Consider the following 26,276-nt stretch of genomic DNA (forward strand, 5'->3'; position numbering starts at 1 on the left):
TGCTCCCATGGGCAGCTGGCGCGGGCAGAGGTCCAAGGTCAGCTAAGTGCTTAATGGGCCTCCTGTGAGGACCTGAGATGAAAGGCAGGCGAAGAAGGAGCATATGTCACTGCCGGAGCTCCAGGGCTGGTGTGAAGTGACAGGAGGATGCTTCCCATGCGGATAGGCAGGCGGAGAGCATTGCCTTTCTGACCATGTATTCTCCCTCCAGAGTGCAGCAGGGACCTGCTGAGGCCATCAGCACCCATGTGCCTGCATCCTAAGGAGTGAGGGACAGCTGGGTGCCCACGGCTCCATGTCCTGCTGGGACAAAGTGACTGCTGTTCTCACAGCAGCTACAACAAAAGCCAGGATACAAAGCAAACTCACAACAAGGGAACAAAGCCTGCTTTGAGTTTGAGGTTCTGGATCATATTGCCTAATGCTAAGTTGGAACATGCTTTGACTCTTCCCTACAGATCTGATTGCTCCAGAGTCCCACTTCACTTCTCACCCAGCCGCACGTCCTCTCTGCCAAAAGCAGTGCCAGGCAATGACATCTCTTGATGGCACAAAAAACCTGCAGGATGAATGTCCTCCCTGTGACAGACCCCAGGGGTTGTGGGCTTACCTCTGTGTGACCACATCACCCTGAGGCTCAAATGGTTTCATTTCAGGCAAGAAACCCACAGGCTCAGAGCATCCCTACCCTTGCTAGGGGGCTGAGCCATGCAAGGGGCTCACAGGGTCTGCCTGCACAAGCCAAGGTTTATTTGGATGAGGGGGCTGTGCAAAAGGACCAACTGAAGCCAGTTTGCAGCACTGGCTTCAGGTGTGAGCAGGAGAAACATGGGAGAGCAAGCGGAGGTGAGCTACCCAGCAACAGCACCCTGACTGTCCCCTGAAACTGTCCATCCAAGCACACCTGGACCCAGGTAGCCCCAAGCACCTCCTCACCTGAGAACTGCTAGTCAGCACGAATGCAAAACCTGTCTTGGAAACTCTTCCCAAGCTCCTGGCCAAGCCACAAGCAGAAATGAATGACAATTCCAGCAGAATATTTTCACTGCACTCCCAGAGTAAAGAGAAAGTCGTCCTCTGACTCAAACTCAGTGTTTTGGAGCTGTTGAGATATTTTGGCATCTGAGTGTTTGGCATGTGAGTGAGATTTTGATCTCTCCACATCACCTCATTGCATCCTGTAGTGATTCCACAGTAGACAACGACTTTCCTGTGCAAGACTTTCTGGATGAATATGGGGGTTTCTCAAGCAAGAGAAGTGCTTCACACTGCTGCAGCCAAACGAAATGTAAGGGCTCAGCCCTGCCCCTGGGAGAGCAGCTGATTAAAAGGTGATATTCACAAGCAAACAAGGTGCTGTCCTGCTTCCTGCAGGCAGGACTGCAGCTCCCATAGCTCCTGTAAAACCTCTTGACTATATCCAAAAGGAAAACAAATCACTATTTCTGTCCTATGCCAGCTTTCCCTCTTCTGCTTCCCCACAACCTGGCTAAGGACCAAACCTGCATGGGACTGTGCTCACACTTCACAAGCTTGCTTGCGCCTGCTGCTCAGGCAGGGGTGGCATCCCAGCAGAGCACTGTGGGCCAGCTTTTCCCACATTTGAGGGCTGGCAGCCACCAGCAGCAGGACAACCTTGCTGCAAGGGGTGCTTCTGCATCCCTACCAGACACGTGCACCCCAACCAGTGCACAGCCCAGGTGTCGGGGAGGTAAGCTTGGCTGGTGCCGAGCAGCATGTCCTGGTGAGGAGGGGAGGGAGAGGAGCCCCCTGAGGACGTGGGAGGCAAGGTTTGCTTTTGCAGACTGAATCAAATGTTGGAAAGCTGGTGAATTAGCAGTGTTTGCTGAGCAAACGCTGCCGGGTGGGGATAGGCAGAGGAAGAGTGTTTAAGCACACAGTCCTTTATTTGCTAGCAAACATCTCCTGCTCCTCCTCTCCCTCCCCTATTCCTCCCAAGTGTTCCTGAGTTTGTGCTCCAAAGAGGCAGGATGGTGCATCCCAAGGCAAGGAGGGGTGAAATTCCCAAGAGGAGAAAAAATGTGACAGAAGCATGGTTTTATTTCACCAGCCTGTCTGCACCACAGAAACCAAGGGGGAGGGGGGAAAGTAATTTTATCTAAAACCTACATTCATCTTCAGTGTTATTTATTTCCTATCTTGCTTGAGCTGCACTCTGGAGAGCGAAGCCACTGAGGACATTGCAGAGCACTGGGTGTCCTGCCAGGGTTAGGTGTCGTTGCAGAAAAGCTTGGGACTTGGTGCTGCAGAGTGCTTCTTCCAAGCCAAGGCAGAATGCTTTTGGGCCTCTCTTGGCTCCTGGGTTTCTGGTGCTGATCTCAAATCCCCCTGCTGGCTGCAGGCTGAGGAGTTCATCCGGAAATAGTCAAGAGGTGCAGCGGGGGGTGTCATGTCATGTAGCATGCATATCCTCAGTTGCAGGGGTCTATGCTGAAGCTGAAGTGGCAGACCCACATCCAGCCATAAGCTGAGACAAATCTCATCTCACTGTACTGCAGCTAGCAGTAAGGATGGTGGAGCTTCAAGGCTCTGGAGAGAAACTGATGAGGGCACCAGGCAGGCTGGATCTCACCTGCTGGCCACAGTTCATCAGCATCCAGCTCACTGGGAGCTGCTAAACCTTTCTCTTAGCTCCTTCATTCTGTCTGGTCTTTAGAGCTTGCATGCCCAAGTATGATCTTCTCTAGTCACAATCTCCTTGATGAGCTCTTGTTTATTCTTTGGGCCCAAACCTACACCTTTACGGTATGGAAGCAGTATCAGACCTGGGGCACACCTTTGCCAGCCATCTGAGCTGCTGCTGGTGACATTCAGTGGCTTTGGCTCAATGGACAGGACAGAAGACAGGAGCTGTGCACTCAGCCCTTTCTGACTTCTAAGCAGGTCCTGATACATCTCTTTAATATCCTTATCTCTTCAATATCTTTATTGATGACCTGGATGAGGGCATTGAGTGCACCCTCAGTAAGTTTGCAGATGACACCAAGTTGGCTGGAAGTGTCAATCTGCCTGAGGGTAACAAGGCCCTACAGTGGGGTCTGGACAGGCTGGATAGCTGGGCTGAAGCCAATGGGATGAGGTTCAACAAGACCAAATGCCGGGTCCTGCACTTTGGGCACAATAACCCCAGGCAACACTACAGGCTTGGGGCAGAGTGGCTGGAAGACTGTGTAGAGGAAATGGACCTGGGGGTGTGGATTGATGCTCGACTGAACATGAGCCAGCAGTGTGCCCAGGTGGCCAAGAAGGCCAATGGCATCCTGGCTTGTATCAGAAATAGTGTTGCCAGTAGGAACAGGGAAGTAATCATCCCCCTGTACTCAGCACTGGTGAGGCCGCACCTCGAGTACTGTGTCCAGTTTTGGGCCCCTCACTGTAAGAAACACATGGAGGCCCTGGAGCGTGTCCAGAGGAGGGCAACAAAGCTGGTGAGGGGTCTGGAGCACAGACCTTATGAGGAGCGGCTGAAGGAGCTGGGATTGTTCAGTCTGGAGAAGAGGAGGCTCAGGGGAGACCTTATTGCTCTCTGTAGCTACCTGAAGGGAGGTTGTGGTGAGCTGGGTGTCAGCCTCTTCTCTCGTGTGACAGTGCTAGGACGAGAGGGAACGGCTTCAAGCTGCGCCAGGGAAGGTTCAGGCTGGATGTCAGGAAATACTACTTCTGTGAAAGGGTGGTCAGGCACTGGAATGGGCTGCCCAGGGAGTTGGTGGAGTCACCGACCCTGAAGGTGTTCAAGGAACGTTTGGACGTTGTATTGAGGGACATGGTTTAGTGAGAACTATTGGTGGTGGTTGGATGGTTGGACTGGGTGATCCTGTGGGTCTTTTCCAGCCTTGGTGAATCTATGATTCTATGGTTTCCTCTGGAAGCCTTAGCTGAGGAACTATGCTGTCTCCCCACATGTTGATGCTCCATGTCACTCAACTGCAAATCTTCCACTGCTGGCAAACTACTGCAGAAATGCTTATGTCCAGGTTGCCACCCCATTCATAAAACATTCCCCTCTGCAACTGCTGGATTGGCTTTTATGGAGCAGCCTTAATGTTCATTCACCCTTTGAAGGCCAGGTGCTACACACACTGCTGTGTGAATTACTCATCACTGGCAACACATGCATCATTCATTATGAAACTGCTCATGTGTTTGGCCTGCAACTTAATCCAGTGTCACCGCAATGGCTGCAGGAGAAGTCCAGCATTTTCTAAGAGCACCAGAAGCCCCATATCTGCTTCTGCCAGTACTGGCACTGCCAGTGGTGGTGGTGGCATTAACATGCCAAAGAGAGCTCTGCCCTGGTATTCTCACAGCACCCCGGGGGGAAGAGGATTAGAAAGCAAAATGCACAAAATTAGTGCTCCTCAAGACATAAATTTCAGGTGATGAGAAATCCTCAGCTGCTGTAAATCAGCAGAGCTCTGCTGCAGTACATGGAGCAGCGCTGATTTACACTGCACAGCAGCTCGGTCTGACCTTTGGGGCTTTGTCTGGGATTAGCAGGAGGAATTGTTGGGGAGGGGAACAGGCTCATTACCTTGTCCTGCTCAGTGCTTTGCTTTTCTCTGGTGCATGTTGTTGTCGGGAGCTGGATCTAATTAGTTACTGCAGGAAATGCCTCAGCTTCTGTGCCACACTGTGTGGGAGGGGAGGGAGGGGGCAATCCTGGCCAACGTGGGAACAAGGGCTGTTGCAAAAAAGTCCTTGGTCCCCTATCTTGCTCTACACAGGAGCACATGCCTGTGCACACAGGGCCTGCCCAGCAGAGAGGGTGCCCATAACAGAGCCCTGCAACAGCCCCAGGCAGGGTTAAGGGCCTGAACCAGGCCCAGGGGGTCCCTGACCAGTAGGGGCATGAGATAGGGCTGGATACAAACTGCTTACAGTATAGGGCCAGAGAGAGGAAGCAGAGTTGGGCCTTGGGTGGAGATGGCTAGGACCCCAGGTAAGGCTCATCAGAGTAATTAAGGCCAGTTAGTGCCTGCCGGCCTCTGATGAGGCTTATCTCTGCACGTTCGTGATTCTCTCCTGATGAGTTGGCTTTAGTCCTCTTCCATCAAGTATCAACTGAAATAACGTTGTGGCCCCCCAGGAGGCACCCTAGTGAAGGACACCCGGCCTTGTCTCTGCTCTCTGTTTGTTGCACACCCTAGTTAAGGTTTGGGATGCTAATGAAAATGTATTTCTTTGCAGATGAAGCTCAATGACTGCTTGTAGGCCGTGGAGGGCTGGACATGTGAATGTCATGTTCTGCAGATACAAGGTCTCTTGTGGGGATAAATGAGTGTTAACAGGACCCTGAGTTCATGGCAAGCTCTGGGATCCCACAGAAATCTGAATTTACCAACTGGGGTGACCTAACTCCTTATGACATCAGGGTTGTCTTCCCCAGCCCACAGAGCTCTTCAGCTGAGCTCTGGCATCTGGCTTTCAGCTCACGTGCTTGCTAGGTGCAGTCTGTATAGCTTGAAGTACTGTGATGGTGGTAAATGCAAAAAGGGCACAGAGGATCTCCTCCCAGTGAAGAGGACTTTGGTTCAGTGGAAGGCACGGGGCTGGTTTACAGTGAAGTCAAAAGGTGGGATCAAAGGAGAGGGAGGAATTACCATCTTCTGCAGCTGGACCAGTGCTGGGAGATATCTCCATGTGTCTCAGCAGCTGCAGCTCAACATCAGAAATCCCACACAACTCCCTTCCTGTGCTCCAGAGAATTGCCTCCAGCCTACCTCCATCAGCTGGGAGTTCCTACAGACCAAACCCAAAAGCTTCCTGTGGATAAAACTCATTTCATGGCTGTGGGCTGAGCCATGGAACACCCCTCAGCAAATTTATTCTCTTCTCTGTTCTTGATTTACAGTAACTGAACCTTTGGCTAGAGCAAGGACAGCCATCAAAATTCTCACTGCCTTTTGAAATCCTCAGTACTCAATTATAAAATTAAAGGAGCAGGAAGACATGAGCTGCTCCCAGTGCCTGACGGGGACAATCATCTACTGACCCTGAGACCAGCCCCATTATGCCAATCCCAGGTCTCTGGATGGGCCCTCAGCCTCCTGGTTTGGTTCTGGTGACTCAAGTGAACATGGAAAGATCCTTCCTAGAGCCCTTGACTGGAACACTAGCTGTGATACCCCTCAGCACCCCCCAGCTTTGCTCCTGAAGGGATCTACTGCCATGTCCCTTACACTTAGAGCTGAATAGGCCATGCATAAAGCTTTCTGGGATCAAAAACCACATCCACAATGTCAGGGAGAGATGAAAACCTGTAGCTGGGGCAGGTGACACACATAATGATGCACGCGCACACACAAACACACCGCTCCCCGTATCCTCCTGCTCTTTCCATCTCTTTCATTCCTCTGAAAGAAAACTTTGCCATTCCTGGGCTTTGTTGGTGGCAAGGAGGACACTGGATAAAGAGTCTGAGAAAGAGAAAGAGGGTGCTCATGGCTGCAGAAGGAGAAGGAGGGGAGAGTAGGAGAAGGAGGGATTCTCGGTATCTACAAGGGAATTAAAGCGCTTTTACTGGAGTGAAGAAATCAGCTAAAGAATGGCAGGCGAACAAAAGCAGCAAGGCTATGGACAAGTCCCTCTGAATAGATCCAGATCCCCTTAAGTTTGTAACACCCCCTACACACTTCTTTTTTCCCCTTCCCCCCCTTAAGCCTTTGCTCCTCACTCCTCCCAAGAACAAATGCAAAGGGGGAAAAAAAACTAGAAAAATAAAAAACCCACGAGGGAGGGGAGGAGTGGAAGAAAGCTAAGAAAAATCAAATAAAATAAAAGGTAATCCTCAGCCACTTTGCCCCTCTGGGGGCTGCTCTGGGCCAGATTAAAGGTCCGGTGTGAAACCATTCTGCTATTCAGATGCGATAAGCAGGATTTACAAGCAAAGAGAAAGAGAGAAAAGAATGGGTGAGAGGAGAAAAGGAGAATTATTTGTGTCTCTTAATACTTGTTAAGCACTTCTCTTTTGCTAGACCAGACAAGACACAGCTATGCTCAAAGTCCATGCACAATCCTGCCCACTTGTCCAGCCCTCCCTTCCCCTCCGGTTTGCTTTCCCCCTGCCCCCAGCCAAAGCAAGCAGGCAACACTTTGTTGCTACTGAGCTGAAATTGGTCTCCTCTCTGAGCGGCACACAAAGAGAATGGCAATTAACCTTCCTGTTCCCTGGTGACAGTGATCTAATCAGTGCTGCACCAGGCCTGTGCCAGCAGCTCAGCAGTGAGCTGCACACACACGGGGGGGTGGGGAGGGATGACACGAGGAGGGGACTCTGCCCTACGTCGAGGATGGAATGGGTGCTCCACGGACAAGGAAATTGGAGTATTTCAAGCTGGACTGCTTGGGTAGACAAGATAGACCCTTTGGCTTGCATGGTGGGACCTTGGTGGGTGCAGGTGGGAGTAGGGTGGGAACTATGTGCCATGGCCAAGTGAACCATGAACCCTGGCCAAATGCATCCCTGAACCAGGTCGACAAAATTACTATTGAAGTCAGAGGGCAGCAGCAGCATGATGCTACTTCCATCATATGGTGTCCTGGGAGTGATGTGTTGCAGCCCCAACACAGATCGTCCACATGGAAACCAAAGCACAGGGGCTTTCCCCTGCACCAGTACTCACAAGTTAATCAGTTCTCATTTTTTACTGCATGTGTTCCAAAGTTGGGTGATGGGAGAGCGCTAGCTCTGGGAGAAGGAGGGAAAGGCCAGCTCAAGCTCCCATCACCAGCACTCTTCTCTGGAAGAGGAAGGCACTTGTGGTGTTTCATAGCCAAGAACTGCATGCTGAGACCTGCAAATATAGTCTGTGGTTTTAAAACTTCTGCATAGGCTTGTAAGTTTTTTTTTTCCTTTTTTTTTTTTTTAATAGAAAATGGGCTTGTTAGAAAAACCTCAACTACCCTTCACAAAAGAACCACTACTCATCAGTGACACTTTTCAGCAATCCTTCTCCACTCCATATTTTTCCATTTTTTGCAAGAGCTGAGGATGAGAAGCAGCTAGCATCTTGTTAAAAGACCAAGATGTAGGTGTTGGGTTTGTACCACTTTCAAGGGAGAAAAGTGAACCTCCTGGAGGTCAGCTGGAAATTGAGAAATGCTTTATTTTTTAAAACCTCTGAAAAATACAGACACTGGCTAGTTCTCTAATTGTGACCATGAATCCAAGAAACTGAAGCAGAAGTCTCAGAATCAGCCGTTTCCTTGTTGATGAGCCTGGTTTCAGATCCCAGCAATGTTGAGAAATGGCAATGTCCAACAGAGGAAAGGGGAAAAAAAGAAAAAGAGAAAAAAAGAAAAAGAAAAAAGAAAAAAGCCTGTTTTTTTTTTCTCTTGTTAGTTCTAAGAAGAAAAAAATGTCACCTTAATACTACTGATGGAGTTTTCTCAAGCATTAAAAGTCACCTGTTCCTCAAGTGTTACAATAAAAATTTCCTGCTGCAGCTAAGCAGGAGACCCATGCCTACACCTCAAGGATGTCATGGTGAGAGATGGGCATTAAGCTTGGCAGTTTGACATCATGTCCCACAGGAGTTCCTCCACTTTGGCTGAGTTTCCTTACTCATTGTTTCAAGTGTAACAGCACACTCATTTATTATCTGATGGCCTTTGTCCAATACACAATGACTTTTCAGGGATGAAATTCATATGTGAACCACTGTCCATAACCAGTTGATTAAAGAACAATTCCTGCTTATGTGTGTTTCATGGAGCCTAAAGTTTTAGTCCTTCTGGTGGTGAGGGCTCTTCTACTGATCTTTTCCAGAACTGGGTGCATTAGCATGACCCTCTGGCAGAGCTTTGTACTCCAAAAAGGTGCCAACACCTGTAGCTTCCTAACTTGCCTAGGGACCTCCCTGCTCAGTTTTAGCCCTAGTGTGCCCCAGCTACGAGGAAGGAGTTGACTATGGGAATTCTCCTCATGAGCTCACCTAGGGCCAACCATTAGGAAGGTGATCAAATCACTGCCGTCAGCCTCTCTGATCTACAGTGCTTCGGGGGATAATTGCATCTACCTCAGACAGATAGGCACAAACATCTCAATTACACCTGAAAAATGAGCATAATTGAGCCTGAATTGATTCAAACAGAGGCAATTAAAGCAAAACTCAGATCCCTACTGGGAAAGAAAAGGCACGGACTATTTTTTACTCACAACCACAACAACAACAAAAAATAATAATAATTAAAAAGTGGCATTACAAGCATTCCTTTCAGCTGGAATAGAGGAGTGAGGAACCAACGGCAGGGCCGCCCCGGAGCGTCCGACCCGCCCTGAGGCCAGAGCCGCGTTCAGCACCGCGGACAGCGCCACTTCTCGCCCCACTGTAGCGCTCGGCCCCCGGTATAACGCCCACCTCACCGTAACCCCACTCTACCATTAAGCTTACCCCAAACCCTCCGGGCTTTCCCAGTTTCTGTCTCAAGAACTGCCGGCCTGGCCTTCAGCTCCCTCCATCTCCCAGCTACACCAAGACGGGAGTGACCCAAGCATGGCTCTGCAACTCTGTCACTGCCACTGGGAAGGGCTGGCGAGGTGCATGATGATACTTCTCCCATTCTTAGGTGGAGAACAAGGGTGAGGTTGGATCAGCATTGCTCCATATGCAGAGCAAACAGGAACCATCAATTAGAAGTAATTACCACCCCCTCTCCATAACTTAAGAGGCTAATATTAGGCTTCATTTTTAAGAAAGGTAATTTGACGGCCATAAATTACAATTATAAAAACTTCATTAGAGTCGGTAGTAATCCATCCACCATTGTTCTAATTACACACTGTAGGAGTAATGAATGCTAATGGTTTAATGTACAATAATTACCACAATTGAAAAATAATAATAATACAGAAGAACCTCAGTTATCCAAATGTCACGGGGGACATGGAATGGGTTGGGGTAATCATGGTTTCAGATAATTGAGGGGCTCTTCAGCGTGATTAATAGGTGATGTGACCTCTGTGTGGGGAATGAGGAGTTTTAAATGACTGCAGCATGGTCAAGTGAGGTGAGGCTCTGAGCAGAGGGGAAAAAATCAGGCACCTTCCATTTTAGCTTTGGATTTTACAGGGCATTTTATCTATAAAGTAGATCTATTGTTTTTCAACTGAACTGTGCCACCTCCTGATGATTTTCTGGTGTGGTTGGAAGAGTTTAATATAGAAATAGAGGAACAGTGCTCTGAAATCCGTTCATATCCAATCCCACTCTGAAAGGTGCTGAGGTGCATGATTAGCATGATGGACAGATCAGAAGAGGCAGTTTCAGCCCCTTGCAGCAAGGCAACAACTCATAACCATGGGATATTTCAGGTGCAAAGGGACCTCAGGAGGTCTCTGTTACAATCTCTCGCCCACAGCAAGCTCAGTGCTGGGTTCAGGCTGAGCTGCTTCCAGTCAGCTCCTGAACACCTCCAAATGGGGATCCCATGCTTACCTTGTCACTCTGCCACCCTGGCTTTGCTAAGTTGGGACACATAGTCAACACAAAATAGTTTCAGCATCTGTATGTCTGTGAGTGGTGTGTGAACAGGTCTTCCTGCCAAACCTCTCACCACCTCCCCTTCGGAGCAGAAGAGGGATTATGATAGGAAATCCATTTGCTGTCTCCCCTTCCTATGACACAGGCTGCTCAGGGAATATGAAAATATTACAGATTGCAGAAAGCCATTGACAACTAAATAAAAGAAATCAAATTTCCAGAAGAGAACAAAACAGACACTGGAGGTGCAGCACAGCAGCTTGCCACATATGTGTCTCCTTGGGTCTGTACAAGTTCAACACCCCAACAGCCCAGTGCTGCCATGTTCCTAAAGGCAAAGTGCATGCTGAAGAGTATCACTGGATCCCCCCTTGGTGCCTTGCAACATGGCCCTGTGGCTTGCTGGTGCTTCTGAGCCTCAATAGTAAATGCAAGGGGCCAAGGGATTTGGGGAGCCTTTTAAAAGGTCGGGTTTAGGCTTCATTCTCATCTTAAACAGCCCACTAGGAAGGGAAGTGGTGGGAGAACTCAGACTTCCCAATTAATTTGCCACAGGGACTGGAAGATATCACCTGCCTGCTGTTTTTCTAGTCCTGACCGAAGTCCTGTGACTGAAGGAGCTTGGTTAAAGTTTGCTGATAAGATATCCCTCAGAAACAAGAGGATGAGGTCAAAGAAGTGTTGGCCCTAGGGCTCTTCTTCCACAACGCTGGCAACATTACAAGGCTCAGAAAGCTCACTGTCACTACAGTGTGCGTGGGCATTCTCTTCCCATGGAGCTGCAGGCAGCCCAGTGCCGGTAAATCAGCCCTGATCCCGTCCATGTCCCACAAGCCTGGCTGGGAACAATGAATTCTTGGTATGCTTCCTCTCTAATAGGAGCCTAATTTATAAGAATGCAGATAATATATCAGTGGAAATTAACTTCACACTCTCCTTACCCTGGCAGGTTGAGCTGCAGGTGAGTGCAATGTAATTAAGAAATTAAAAGGTAATTTCCACATATGCTTTCTGCTAATCTAGCTCGGCAATCATTTAATTTACAGCAGGGGACTGGCAAGAAGGCAAGCCAAAATAAATAAGATAATACCACATTTAATTGCTGGGTGGAACGACGATGGAATGGAGCAGTGAGAGGTGCAGTGACCCCCAGGGCAGAGGGCTGAAACAAGGCTTGTTCTGAACATCACTTCCATATGGGTTCAGGATTTCACTCACTGCTATCAAATTTCTCCAAGTTCTGATTTAAAAAAAAAAATAAAAAACTTAGAAAGCTGCCCTTTGCAATGATAACTCTGTGATTAATTTTTTTCTGGTTCTTGATAATGCTGACTTCCTGACCCATACAGAGGGGTGAGAGGCTGCTCCTGGCTCTCTGGGTCATTTCCCAAGCTCTCTTTAGCCAGAGACAAAGCTGATGAGCAGAGGGCACTGCACTTGGGACCTCTTGGGGAAACTGAGGCATAGGATCACCCCAAGCAGTGCACCCCCACATCCAACCCACAGGGGAACAGGTGGGGAGGAAGGGATGAGAGGTGCCACAGCCAGAGGGGGCCGGGCGTGGGCTGTGGTCTGGACACTGAGGGGGGATTTGGCAACACCTGGAGCCATGCATGCCGCAGCCCCTCAATAGGAGCAGGCACCAGCCCCAGGGCCTCAGCAGGGGATATTCCCCATGCAGCTCCGGCTTTTTGTTCCACAGCTTGCACCGTGTGGGGCAGGAATGCCTCCTAACTCCACATCCCCTCCTCCAGCCTGCATGCAGAAACTCAGATGCTTCCTCTTTTCCCCCCTCAGAGCAAGGAGAAGCATTCATATGGGAGCTTAATCCCCCAGAGACCTAGGAACGCCAGGATTACAACCCAGGGAGATGGGGCCATCCCTGCTGCCAGGCCCTGCCCTGTGCCCACTCCTGGTGCACTGACCCACAGCACACTGGCAGTGCCACCCCTCCACCTGCCCATCAATAATTCATCGGGTGAATTGCCACCTGCTTTCACCGAATGAATTATTTGCAGTGCATGGGGAGGTTATATTTGTCCTCTTCAGGTGGCTCTAGAAATGGTCACATAATATTTGCCCAGCAAATTGTTAAACGGCGACTCTCCTGTCACTCAGTGAGTACATCATTTGCAGAGCGCTCGTTTGCTCGGCCCAAGCTGCTCACTGCCACCCTGAGCAAGTGGGAAAGGTGTGACACCTCGTGCTGTGAGAAAGAAGGGGACAGATTCTTCAGGAGGGTCTGTGGTGATAGGATGAGGAGAAATGGTTTCAAACTCAAAGAGGAGAGATGTAGGTGGGATGTAGGAAGTTCTTTATGCTAAGGGTGGTGAGGCACTGACACAGGCTGTCCAGGGAGGTGGTGGTGTCTGGTCATGAAAACTCAGGCTGGACAGGGCTCTGTGCTCCTGATGGAGCTGTGGCTGTCTCTGCTTATTGCGGGAGGGTTGAACTGGATGGCTTTTAAGGGTCCCTTCCAGCTCAAACAATGCTATGAAAAATGGGCTGTATGTTGGAGGACTATTCATTTGCTTATGTATTTTTAACCAGTGCACCTCTTCTTTATTCTTGGGCCCCTGGAATAGTAGAAATGTCACTGAAGGACTGCTCCTTCCTCTCCCGCTGCTCCAGCGCAGAAGTGCCCCTTGCAGACCATGCTTGACTTTAGCAAACGCTGCTGTATGCTCCTGCCAGCTGAATAGGAACCTTCCTCCCAGATGCACAGGGTGCTGGCAGAAAAGGGATCAGCAAAACCCCAGTCCTGGAAACATGTAGAAAAATGATATCAGCCCCGCCGTGTTTTGGGTAACATGGAGGCTGTCCTGCACCACTTCCCCAGGTACTGGGAGGGGGAGCGCAGGGAAACCCATCCAGGAAAAGAATGGAAATCTGAATTAAGAACATCAGGAGAGGTTTTCAGAAAAAGGAGGCTACTCACACATGCATGTGCACACACACACACACACACACACACACGCATGTGTGCACACACATGTGTGCACACCCTCCTGCCTACCCAGCCCAGCCCTAATTCATATGCATGGCCTGGGAGGGCCAGGGCTCTCCAGCCAGTAATTTGCTGATTGAAAAATGTTCCAGGGAAGGGGCCGAGGACCAAGAGAGGGGCGGGGGGAGTGGAAGCGGGGGGACTGGGGAGGGATGAGATGGCAGTTCTCAAACTGCGAGTCCTAATACTAAGCATGTGGCCATATATTATTTTAATAAAGCCAGCACATCCTGCACTCACGACAGCTGCTGTTCCCTTTCTCTCATCCTGTGAATCTCATTTATTCCTCATTAGCAAAATCACCTGTTTGTCAAATAGGGACAGATCTGTAAGACATTAAATCGTGCTGAGGCTGGGGGGGGGGGGGTCTGGGGAGCGAGGATGGGAGGGACCAGAGCCAGGAACCTCCTGAGCCAGAACCTGGAGCCCTCCTGAAGGTTATGGTGCAGAGGAGGGTTTGGGGGAGCAGGTGGTACAGTATCACCACACTTCCTTTTTTTCTCTTCACCCATTCTCAGTGCAGCCGGGTCCTGCACTAAGGGGGGGGCTCAGCACCCATGTGCAGGACAGGCAAACCTGCTTCTTTCTGATCTGTCTGAACTTCTCTGTGGGGCCACAGAAATGGCTTCTGATGGTTCTGTAGATGTCATCTGTTTTCACCATAAGTAGCTGAGCGCTTCCTGCATTTTGGGCAAGCAGCAAATCATTTTCCCTTTTGGAAGAGATGGAGCACAAAATGTCATCTGCCTCACTGTTATTGGTGGGGGTTTTATTTAAATGGAGTAAAAACATTGTTGGGACTAACCCATTCTTTCAAAGAATTGTGGTTTTGATGAATCAGGATTTTCCACTAACACTGGAAAAAAAAAAAAAAAATCCCTGGACTGCACTAAATTAAGTGTCTGTCGACCCACAAGCCTGGCAATGGAGGCTTTTTCTGCTGGTTTTGCAGCTTACGAGGTGCTTTTCCTAATGCCAGCCCTGGCTTCTCCCTTTATCAGTTGGATGACACTAGGGGAAACAGCTGGCTGAAAATCAAGGCTTATGGTGTGCTGAAAATTCTCCCTGGCTCTTTGAGATTTGGAGTTTTGGTTCAAATTGGCTCTAAACCAACTGCATGCATGTGGGAGATAGAGGAAGGAACTTGGGGAGGGCAGAGAGACCTCAGCCCCTGAGCAGCACCAACCTTCTGCCAAAACATGGGGAGGGAAGAGCTGTGGGGCTTCCCCACATCCCTACCCCTTTGGCGAAGCCTGAAACCCCAAATATCCGGACCTGCATCCTGGAAAACCTCAGCCAACGTCAGGAATTTTGAGCAAAAGCACTGAACCCAAGCAATTGGCGAGGTCACCCCGTGTACCACAGGCACCCCAACCCACTCAGGAAGACAGGTGGGGGGTCTAAGTGAGCTCACTAGCCCTTGTGAAAGCTGCCCTTAAACGTGGAGGGAACAGAAGGCTGGGAGGAGAAGAAGAGCATGTCGGTGCACATTTTTCCTATTTATTCTCTTTCCTCCTGCTCCATTTTTTCTTTCCCTGAGCATCCCTCTGCAAGTACATCTTCTCTCCCTCCCCACATTCCCACACCTCTCCTCTCCAGGCTGCTCTCACCCCCATCTCTCCACTCTCAAATCCATCTCCTCACCCATGTTCCCACCTTCCCACCCACTGCCCACTCCCTACTCCCCTCTCCACCCCATGAGCACTGCTATGCGTCCCATACCCTGAGCCGGGGGTCTCTGTAGAGGCGGAAGACAGGGATGTGCTCTGCAGGACTTCTCAGGGGGACACTGAGGGGGCCATCTACAAACCAGAGCCCATCCCACAGCTGAGGGGCAGGAGCAGGGCCATGGCTGTGGCAGAGTGGTGGCCACCAGTCCTGCAGCACCCACACAGCAGCACAGGCTCCATGGGGCAGCCCCAAGCCAGCACCGCATGCCAATGCCACGTGCCCCCCCCCTGTCCTCGTCCCCCCCCTTCCCTCCTCTCTCTGAAAGTCATCAGGCCTAGCGAGGTCTTCTCCCACTTATGCAGCTCATGAATATTTAACAGCATCTGCTCTGGAGGCGATAAAGCCTACCAATCCTTGACAAATATGGCCTAATCTTTTCAATTTCGGGGTGCAAATATTCCTTCAGAGTCCTGTTTGTCACCTAGATTAATGACTGTGGCTCCCATAATCCTTTGGTGCTAATTCAAGTGGTGGCTGCCGGGGCCGCGCATGGCGGAGGGATGCTGGGACACATCTGAAGGAGAGATTACCCGCTCGAGGGCCTTGCTGCAGGTTTTGTTCCTCTCTTGGCAGTGGGGTGGGGGAGGCCGCTCGCTGTCTCTTTTTTAACCAGTGGCAGTGGCTGAATTTGTTCCGGGATCAGTGGGGATGGGATGCAATGGGGCACAGGCTCACCTCCAGCCCCAGCTCCTCGCTTCCAGGGAGCGATGCAGACGGCAGCTGCAGGGCCACCACGCTGCTGCCAGCAGTGATCCAAGCTGGGATGTGCCTCGATGCTGGTTCCGTGCAGAAGAAGCCAGGAAGTGTTCTGGTGCAGCCCCAGCTTGTGGGGGGCTTTGCAAATGGATGAAAATGGCAATGCAAATCCCCATCCAGCATCGCCACTTGCCCCAGGGGGGCATGGGGCTGGAGTTGCGGGGCAATACTTGGGGCTCCTGATGGAAAAAGTGCAGGGTACTCCTGCCCAGAATGCCCTTTTTGTGAACTCCCAAGTGACAAGCTGCAGACCAGGCACATGGGGTGCATACTTACCCATACTTATGTGTTTCCTGACCAAGAGGGAAAAATACAGAAGGAGAAGGGGTAGAAATCAATGTCAGGGCTGATCAGCAGTATTGGCACATCGGCCACAGGGCTGGCACTCCATCCATCGCCCACCGCCTGCGCGCAGCCGCTCTGAACGCAGCCAGGTGTCAGCAGCATTAACAGCCAGCAATCAAAGATTTGTTATTACCTTGTGCTGGAACAATGCCCGGCTGGGTATATTCGTCACTGTGCAGCCCTCTGGAGTGGGAGAGAGTTGAGACTGCAAGTTATTTATTTATACTGGGGAGGAAGGGGATGCTGCATTTGGGGAAGGAGTTTTGCTCTGGGAAGGCTGAGTTCAGAGGAATAGGGAAGACACAGCTGAGCATCCCACCTGGCTCTGCACAGGGGCTCAGCACACACCAACTGTGGGCACAGGATCACCCTGTGCTCTGGGGGCTGAAGCAGCTTTGGGTGAGCCGGGGGTATCTGGCCCCAAGGGAAATGTCCTTTGCTTGCCAGGCGGCTGAACTTCCATGCGACACGAGGAGACACGGAGTCTGGTTGTGTCATTTTTAGTTTCGTTTCACATTTTTGGGCAGAAAATGCTACCTTAGGCAGCCAAAAATACTGTGAACAAAGTGAAAGTAGAAAAACAGCATATTTGTGAGCAAAACCAGAAAAACTCAGGAGGGAAGGAAGCGTCTTCTGTGGCAGGGAAAAAGGAATAGAGGCAAAGTTTTGCACAAACAAATTCTTTTTGTTTGATTCCTGCTCAAAATCAGGATGAAAACCCATGAGCCCATTCCCTGCCTGGAGTTTTCTGTGGGATTTGCAGCCAGTGTTTGCTGCTGCCCTTGTTTTCTCGTAGCTGATTCCTGCACCTGCCACAGGCTTTTGGGGCCAGCGTGTTGTAGCTGGCTGATGCGTGCTGGGGATTAAGGGCAGTATTTGCAGCCCCCAGTGTGCCAGGGCCAATCCCACAGACCCACACATCCATGCTAGGGGGCTTCAGGTTGAATTGGGATCCATACTCCAGGAAAGGAGAGGGGCTGGGGGGCACTGAAGAAAAGCGTCAGCCCCTCCTGTGCTGGCATCCTGCTCCCTGCCCCCTCTTCCTCCTCTTTTTTTCCGCTGAGCAAGCTCAAAAAGCAAAGCTGGTGCCTTTGTAATCCTGAAGCTTCGTTAGGGCCCTCATCACACTGGGGCGGGGAGCAGCTCATTAGGCGGTGGCTTTGAAGTGGGCTCTGTTTGGGGTTCATTTGTATGCCAGCAGAAGGGAAACCTCTGTGTTTCAAGGATGTTTTTTCTGGAGGGGCTTCTTGGAAACACAACAAACATGACCCCACGCCGTGCTTCCTCAGCCCACGTATGCCAGCGGGAGATGAAATGCAGGACTAGGACAAAGGCAGCACAGACACAGCCCCATCCCATGAGCAGAGTGGCCCCAGCCCCAGAATACAGCTAGGCTGCTGCAGGAATGGCCCTGGATTCTCCCATCTCACATTTCCCTGAGTAGACCCAACACTGCTGGACGTACACCTATGGGCACCACAAGTTTTCCCCCACTGGTGACCCAAAGCCAAAGGAATCTTGAGCTTTATGGGGTCTGAGGAGACTTCAAGAGCATCCTTCCCTTCTCTTAGGCAGCTCTTCTCACCCCACAGGGCTGCCAGGGGCAGGGAACACACAGGGAGGGATGGATGGGAACGTCATGTGAGCTCAACCATTGGAGGTCAATTGATCCCATAGAGTGACAGTTGCCACCAGTTCGTAGGGAGGTGAAGTCAAACAGAACCTCAGGATCACCATCCTTCCCCTTTTCTGTGCAAACCTGACTGAAATTATCTTCTCCTGCAGCCACGAGGGCTCACCTCATTGTCAGGATGAACAGCAATTCCTCTGGGATACTGTCCTGTCTTTCAGACAGCAAGTTGAGTGGACTCCAGCTTGGAAGAAGATCTGATTATTTTTTAAAGACAAATTTTTCATTCTTCAGAATGCTTTTGCAGAATGATTGGGAAATTCACCTCAAAAATACAAATTCTTGTCAAATCTGGAAAACCAGCTTAGCTAAACAGATGCTTCTAACAGGTAGCACGCAGGAGAAGTTGGACCACTTCATCTTGATGCTTTTAACTTTGAGGTGAAACAAGTTCATTCACTTTGATGAGAAAGAAGAAAAAGAAAACCTTTGTTGGCGTGGAGGGAAAAAGCAAATAGAAATAATCTGCCTGGGAAGAAACCCAAAAGGCACCAGAACTAGGGAAGGAGTATGGGGTTAGAGCCCAAGACGTCACCACCTGCACACCTGCCCTCCTGTTGGAAGGGAACAAGAAAAAAAAAGCTGCCCGAGAGGCTGGGCAGGCACAACCACTTGGCACCAGCTGCTGAATTTGCAGCCAATTTCCAGCGAGCAACTTGGGAGCACGGCCTTTCAGCTGAGCACAGAGAGGCTGGTGTCCCTTCTAATCGCCATCAGCTGGAGATGTGTCCCCTAGCTGCAGTGTCCCTGGACAAAGGCAGCCTTGAACATCAAGGCTTGCAGTGTGCTCAGGAATGAATCTGTATTAGCACATTCAGGTTTGGGGGCTGATTCCTCTTATCCCAGCAGGAGTAGCCCCGTGGCATTCCCCTCCGCACTGCAGGTTGAGGGACAAGCCCAGGAAGGGGGCTGGGGATGCCATGGTCCTGCTGGAGCTTGGTGGTGCTGGGAAGCAGGATGGAAAGCTGCGAGAGCCTGTCAGCCTCATTCACACATTATCAGATGGGGGAAGCCCAAAGAGCTGGGTGGGAGGTAATTAATCTTGGTCACCACAGGAAGGTTCCAGGAGGGGAAGGCTGGGTCAAGAGGAGGCCCTGTGGAAGGAGAGGTGTGAGCCTGACCAGGGCTCTAATGCATTTTTGCACCTAATGCAGAGCTCACCCCAGGTCTGAAGGCACCTTTGTACTTTTCTGTGGCTTAATATGGGCATTTTATTTGGGATCATCACTTTCTCCTCACCACAAAGCACACCATCATCACTGCAAAACACTTTTATGACACGGTTATCTGATTACCTGAAAGCACTTTATCAGCATTAACTCATTAGTTTTCCCCACATCCACAGCAGGAGGAGCAGACAGTGATCAGACAGTGAGGTCCCCTGTCCCCATGCCTCACCCCCAAATCTAGTCCCGAGAACAAAGAACTGGGGTATCCACACCCCACAGGACTTTGCTGCTGAAGCAGAGCCTTGAAGGCCCAGAGGAAGGTGAGACGAGCCAGCAAGTGAGGGCAGGGGAAGGGTTGTGACACAGGAACCCCACAGTGCCCAGAGTGCTGGGCAGGGCCACCCATCCATTCCCGGTTTTGTCTCTCAATTAGGTTCCACTTCCAGCACCCTCAGTGCGCTTCGCTGGTTTACAGTTGTTATTCCTTGAAGTTTTCAGTCATCATCACAGAGCAGCTCTGTGCCATCTCCAGAGGTGTCCTTGTTTTTGGACATGTGCCATTTTATTCTCTTGTTTTTTTCCCTCATTTTGTCCCCCAGCCCATTCGAGCTCTTCTCACCTGGGCCAGGTCAGAGGGAGCTGCAGTTCCAGCTGTGCCTGGGCTCTTTCTGGCTGTTCCCTCTGCTTGTGTGTCTTTCAGCTGCTCACAGCCCCTCTGCAAAGCCTCCTCTCAGCACATTTGTGCCTCCCCCAGCAGTATCTCCTGCTGCTCTCAAGTTCTCCAGGCTCAGCATCATCCTCGTCATCACCTGGGGATGGTGATGCTCATCCCTCCTCTGCACATCCCTCTGGAATGGTTTTGCTCTGCACTGCTTGTGTAAGGATGTGGTTACCCATCATACAAACATCATACGTGACTGACACATCACTTGCATCCCCCAGTCAAACAGGTGATTCTGGCAAGGAGAAATTTAAAATATTATTAAGAGAATTAACAGAATTAATTAACAGAAAACATGGGCACATGTGTTAGTGTTGGCAGACTGCAGAAGCAGGTGGAGACTCCCTCCTTATTTTAGTTCCTATCTTGGCCTTTACTTCACTGCCTGGATGGCTGTGCTGCTGCACCCAACCTATCCATCTTTGCATCCCCAAAATATTGTTATTTAATTCCCTTCACAGCCACTTGCCAATCCTGATGGCCAAGCAGTTCTTCTGCTGATAAAAAATTGAGCATCAGTCAGTAAATCAGCAGCAGCAGAAATGCTGAGTCATTAAATCTTGCAGCGTGATCTATTTTAGCTGGGTTTAGGAGCTACTGGGAGAGCATACCTGCAGGGGTATGACAACATTTCTGTCTGGAGCACTGCAGCCATTGCAAGGCAGGGAAATGCAGTGGTGGTTTATCAGCTCCTTCAGAAGTAGGTCAGCAACTGGCCACCCTGTTCTCTCCTCCTTCTTCCCTACGTTCCTGCCTTCAGCATGAGAATTGCATTCCAAATCAGAAGTGCTACGGGGCTGTACCCCGCAGGTGAGCAACATGCAGGTAACTCAAAGACACTTTTTGAGCCCTGTCTACACCTGGGGCTCAAGGAGGTCGGAGCACAAGCCTCCAGAGAGGGACCCTGCCTGGTCAAGCCAGAGAGGTGTATGTAGGGCATTTGGACAGGGCACGGTGCCCCCTATACACGCCCTTGATAGGACCTGCATCTTCCCTCCACATCCCATCTCTCCTATTCTTGCATGCTCTCCATGCCTTGGTACCCAGAATTCTGTCCTGTTTCTTGGAGGCTCACCAGCTGACCTTCAGCAAGAGCCTCTGCAGAGGTGCCCTCCCTTCAGGTCCCACTTTGTGTACCGCAAGGCTGAAAACCAAAACTCCACTAGTTTCCAGATCAGCTTTGCGATGAGGTGGAGGACTGGCATCTCACCAGCATCACCATCAGCCTCCTATCCAGCAACTGTAAGGTGGCACCCAGTGTGGATTATTGTAGGAAACCTGCTTTAGCAGTTGTATAAAACAGTCTCTTGGGGCCCCTTCCAACCCCTACAGTTCTCCGATTCTGTGACTGATTCTGTGAAATGCTCCAGCAGAGTCACTTCTCCCCCAGACAGGAGTGTCACAAGTGCTTTTCTTCTTGTTGCCAAGGCAAGTGCCCGTTTGCTTCCCTCATTTTTCTTCTTTGCTGATGGCAGAGGTCAACAGTGAGCCAAGGGTCTCAATCCTGCCCTGGTCTCTCCCATCTCAGTGGTGTTCAGCATCTCCCAGTTTGGAGCCAACCTCTGAGCATATCTCACTCCCACAGTAGTTTCCTCATAGCAGTGGTATTTAATTGGCCAGTTCTGATTTGTGAAGATATGTTTTGGAGAAGGAAGGGCTGAAGTCTCCACCAGCTCCTTGGGGGTTTTCCTCATTGGTTAAGGATTGTGGGTCCTCAAAGGTGTGCTCATATTAAAACCTACAGTCCGAGACACAAGCGAATTAAGAGGACAGACAAATGGGTGCTTGATGACAGAGGCAGGAGAAGGACGAAGAGTGGTGGGTGGAATTGTGGACAGATACACACTGAGATGAACTGCACCATGAAATAGCTGTGCTTGGCTGATGCATTCACTGAACAAGAAGACTCCAGAGAAGGGGATGGGGATCTGCAGGGCTGTCCAAGCTCAGCACAGCTCCCTGTGCTGTGCTGTCAGCCCTCGCTGTGCCCAACCCTCCATCTCCTTTGACTTGAGGGTTAGCGGAGCCGCTGCTGGAGCAGCATTGGTAGAGGGGCACTTCTGCTCACCACTAGCCTTGTTCCCTCTGGCACATGGCTGTCCCCACTGAGCAGCATCCAGCCCTGCGGATGGCCAGCCCCAGCAATAAGCCCCACCACTGCATTGTCCCTCGGAGATGCCTCCTACCCCCTCCCCGCTGCTCCCGTCTCTCCTGGCAAATTCTCCCCCTCCTCCTGGATCCAGCCGCTCTCATAATAGCATCCTTTTCATGGAGACAAATTGTCCAGCCGGGGGCTGCACCTGAGGGCTTTCACCCTTTAACAAATAGCCTTTTAATTTTCTGCCAGAAGGGCATGGAAAGAGGGGGGGGGGGGGCAGGGAAGAGAGAGGGAAAGGGGGCTGGAGAGGGGGTTGCACAGAGGAGAGAGAATCAATCAGACATCCATCTTCATCATTGCTGCCAAGGGACCATTTGCACTGGCTGGAGGCCCCTGGGGGAAGGTGGGGTGAAAAAGAGAAGAGGTTGGGGTGAGGGGGAGGCAGGAGGCAGCAAGAATATGGGGGGGGAAGTGGGGGGGTCACAATGTTACGCTTCTGAGAGCCATGTGGAACAGTTGCCCTCAAGGAAGATAAACAGCAACCCTTGGAGCCCAGGGAGCAGCACAGAAGGCCCTTTTCCTGCTCTGCCTCTGCTCTCTGATAAGCCTGGGTCTGATCTGGAAGAGGCAACCCTGGCTCAGGGCACATAGCTGGGGGGCACAGGACAGCCCCTGCAGTCTGAGAGCTCTGTGCGAGGAACAAAGAACCTCAGAGGGGACCCCAGCAGCGCCTTTTCTCCAGCAAGGACAGACATCGCGCACAGCTTCCACCCTGGACAGATGAGCCTGAAGGTCTGTTCTCTTCAGTGCCTCCCAGCAAGGAGCACACCAACATTTTTCTCCCCTCTCCTCCAGATCCTCTGTCATGCGGGGAGACCGAGCAGCAGTGCCAGCTTTGGCTGGGATCTGTCGCCTTTCCCAACAAAAATAAGCAAAGAGGTTAATTAGATGTTTGCAATCCAATTTACATCTTGTTTGTGAAACCAGTATTTCAGCTGTAACCCAGCCTGAGAGCCCCTGTGCCCTTACTCTTTTGCTAAATTTATTTCACAGCTTCACAGAACTGGCTCGGCTGGGTCAGAACTCTCCCATTATCGTTTTATCGTCACCTCTTACTCTGTAATTACAAGCTGCTTCCCTCTCCACTCTCCCCAGCCCCCTCCATGCACAAAGTGGAGATGCTGGCATTGCTTTAAGCTTTTGCCTCTACTTGCCTCACCCACTGGGGCAGCTTGGCCCTGATCTCAGCAGATAAGCAAAGGAAGGTGGTGGGGAAAGAGGGGCACACTGCTTGCATCCCCAGGGATTGAGGTATTCTAATTCACCAGTAAATGCAACCAGACACAAAGAGAGGAGCTCACAGGCAGAGGTGTGTCCAGACATGCAGCATTTCAGCAATGGGGACGTGTCATTGCACAACTTAAAAACAGCGTCTGGGGCAAAAATGGGCACTGGCAGAAAGGATGCTGCCTGGATGCAGGTGGACACAGCCAGCAGTGCCATGCTTTGTTGCAAAAATTTGGCTTCGTTTCAGTCACCTGTGAGCATGAATCAAAGGAGAACTTGCAGGCAGCATGAATGTGCACACACACAGCCAGCTCAATTGCCCATGAGAAGGTTCGTGCAATTAACAGGCAGCCGGCTCCTTTCATGTAGCAAAGAAAGGATTAGGGGGGAGGTTATATTCCTGGAGCAAACCCATGTGAGGAGATTTCAGCAGGAGTGCTCCCGGGAACGGGGAGCACAGCCCTTCCCAAACATGGGACCTCAAGGGCAAGAAGGAAGGAAAGACAGAGCATAGGCCATCCACGGAGGTGGCAAGGAAAACCTTTTCCCAGACAAATCCCTGCTGGATGTGGAGTGAAGGTGGGTGCCAGTCTCAGCAGCAGGCCTTGGGACAGCACTGAACACTTAAGTCCACCACACACCATGCCTCTGTTACAGGTGGACAGCCGCAGCACAGTTCCCCACCCCCAGCTCTGCTCCTTGCACACTGATCATCCGCAGGCCCAGCATCAGGCAGAGCCACCTCAGTGCTCCCCTAAAACAACGACCAAAACTCCCACTGTGCACCAATCACGACCAGGGCTGAGGATACCACTCCTTCCTTGCTGCTGGAGGAACAGTGACTCCCCATTAACCAAGAGGCATTATTCATCATGAACATCACCCAGCGGGGACAGCCATGATGTCTGAGCACCCAGTCCCCCTAGCTCCATAACATGGGCACAGAAAAGGTAGGCTCATTTATAACCCACAGAGACACCAGCTCCAGATAATGAATTTCCTCCACACTGCAAAGGAGGAAAGGTTTGCCAAGGCTGGAAATAATCACCCTGAGGCAAGGCAGGCACTGGACTCCAGGCACCTCTACCCCCTGCAGATGATAATCCCCCTTGTGACTGGGTTAAGGGCAACGCAAAGAAACCACAATTTATCATCTGCTTGAACTGCATCCATCCTCCAGATTTCCAGCCGTGTGGCAGAACACACTCAAAGAGAGCGATCCCAGGCTGGTATCAACCCAGGAGAAAATCCCTTTGGAGACCTCCTCAGGACACAGAGGAGACACCTGCAGGCGTTGGATGCAGCAGGCACGAGCAGGTTAACACCACAAGAGCACAGCCTCCTCCTGCATTCATGGAGGCTGAAGCCCCATCAAGCCCACATAGCTCCACGATATTAAAGCTTTCCCCTCATGCATATAAGCAAGCAGGGGGGCTAATTGCTTCTTATGACACTATAATGGTCGGACTATTTACAGTAGATTAAAATCCAATTCATAATAAGGTATAATAACTTCCTAAATGCCAGGATTAGTCAAAGGGTGAGGAGTGCTGTGAAGAGTCAGAGCCGAGCAGCCCTGGACCTGGGGTCTGAGCCCTAGACAGAGCCCTAGAGAGCTATTGCCAGGATAAGGATGGTTTTTTTGGTTGGATTCTCCCTCTTTGTTTGCTTTTCCCCACATGTTTAGCACAGGGATTGGAGGAAAGGGCCATAGTGAGCAGAGACCTGGCATCCAACACAACGAGGGGAAGGAGCAATGCACAGTTCTGCAAAGCTACCAGAAGGAGGGCGAGCTGCTGGTGCATGGCCAAGCACCTGGGCATCCACAAAGCAGCCTGTTCTTCACCTTCCTCACCAAAAACAGAGTGCCTTTCCCCAAACACAGATGCTGGGAAATCCTCCGGTCACACTGAGACCTAAGGTATCCGTGAGACCAGGATCCAGCACCCTTATGGAAAAGTCCCACCGGCCCACATACTGGATGATGCACAGCATGCTGCAACATCAGAACTCCTAGAAACCCAATGGCACAGCCAGCCCTTCTGAAACACCCCCATTCAACCACCCATCACCCGGAGAGGACACAAGCAGAGGCTCATGGGCCACTCCAATGCTTCCCCAGACTTTGTCCCTTGTGTGCATGGTACTCCTGCAGCTGTGGGAGTTTCTGTCCTGCAGGAGAACGAGGGCTGAGATACAGTCCTGTTCAGGTTTGCTTCCTGCCTCTCTCATGTTTATGGGTATATGACCTTGAATGAGCCCAGCGACACATCATTCCTGACTTGTTCAGAGGAGGTATTTATTTATTCTCCGGCAGTGACATGGGCTGACAGTGCCCTCTGAATTTCAAATAGAGCTCAGATCTATTTTCATAGTCTGTGTGGCTCTGCTAACAAATAGGCACAGGGGAAAGAGTCCTAAAAACTGAGACTGAAATGGTCAGACACCAAGCTAGGAGATGTGGCGAGCACTCTGCCCAGGATAACTGGGCTCTCCAAGCATGCAGGTACCACCTCACTGCCTTCCCACAGCATCAAACCAGATCTCTGCTAAAAAATGTGATAACAAACCCTCTGGAAATCTGGTTCTTCAGTGCACAGTGCTGTGAGGGTATCACTTGTGCAGCTGGACACTTACTACCCCCAGCTTGTGACTGCAAAGTTGCATACATTGGGGTTGAGGAAAGCTAGATGCAATATTTGATTTCCTAAAGGATAAAGCCTTCTCTTCTCTACAGAGTCTACCTCAGTATGATCACTTAAATAGCTACCCCATGCATGGGAACATAATAGGAGCACTGAATTGTAAAAGCAGCTACAGCTGTAATATTATTCGTGCTTAAAAGAAAGTCAGTCAAGCCTCAGGTACAGCAAAGATAAACTGAGATTTGCCAAAGTCACGTTCACATCAGCAAAGGGCTCTGCCTGGCAAAGGCTCCATACAGCGCTGCCCATTGTGTGAGCATACAGC

This window comes from Gallus gallus, chromosome 15 (assembly GCF_016699485.2).
Source record: "Gallus gallus isolate bGalGal1 chromosome 15, bGalGal1.mat.broiler.GRCg7b, whole genome shotgun sequence".
Classification (NCBI taxonomy): domain Eukaryota; kingdom Metazoa; phylum Chordata; class Aves; order Galliformes; family Phasianidae; genus Gallus; species Gallus gallus.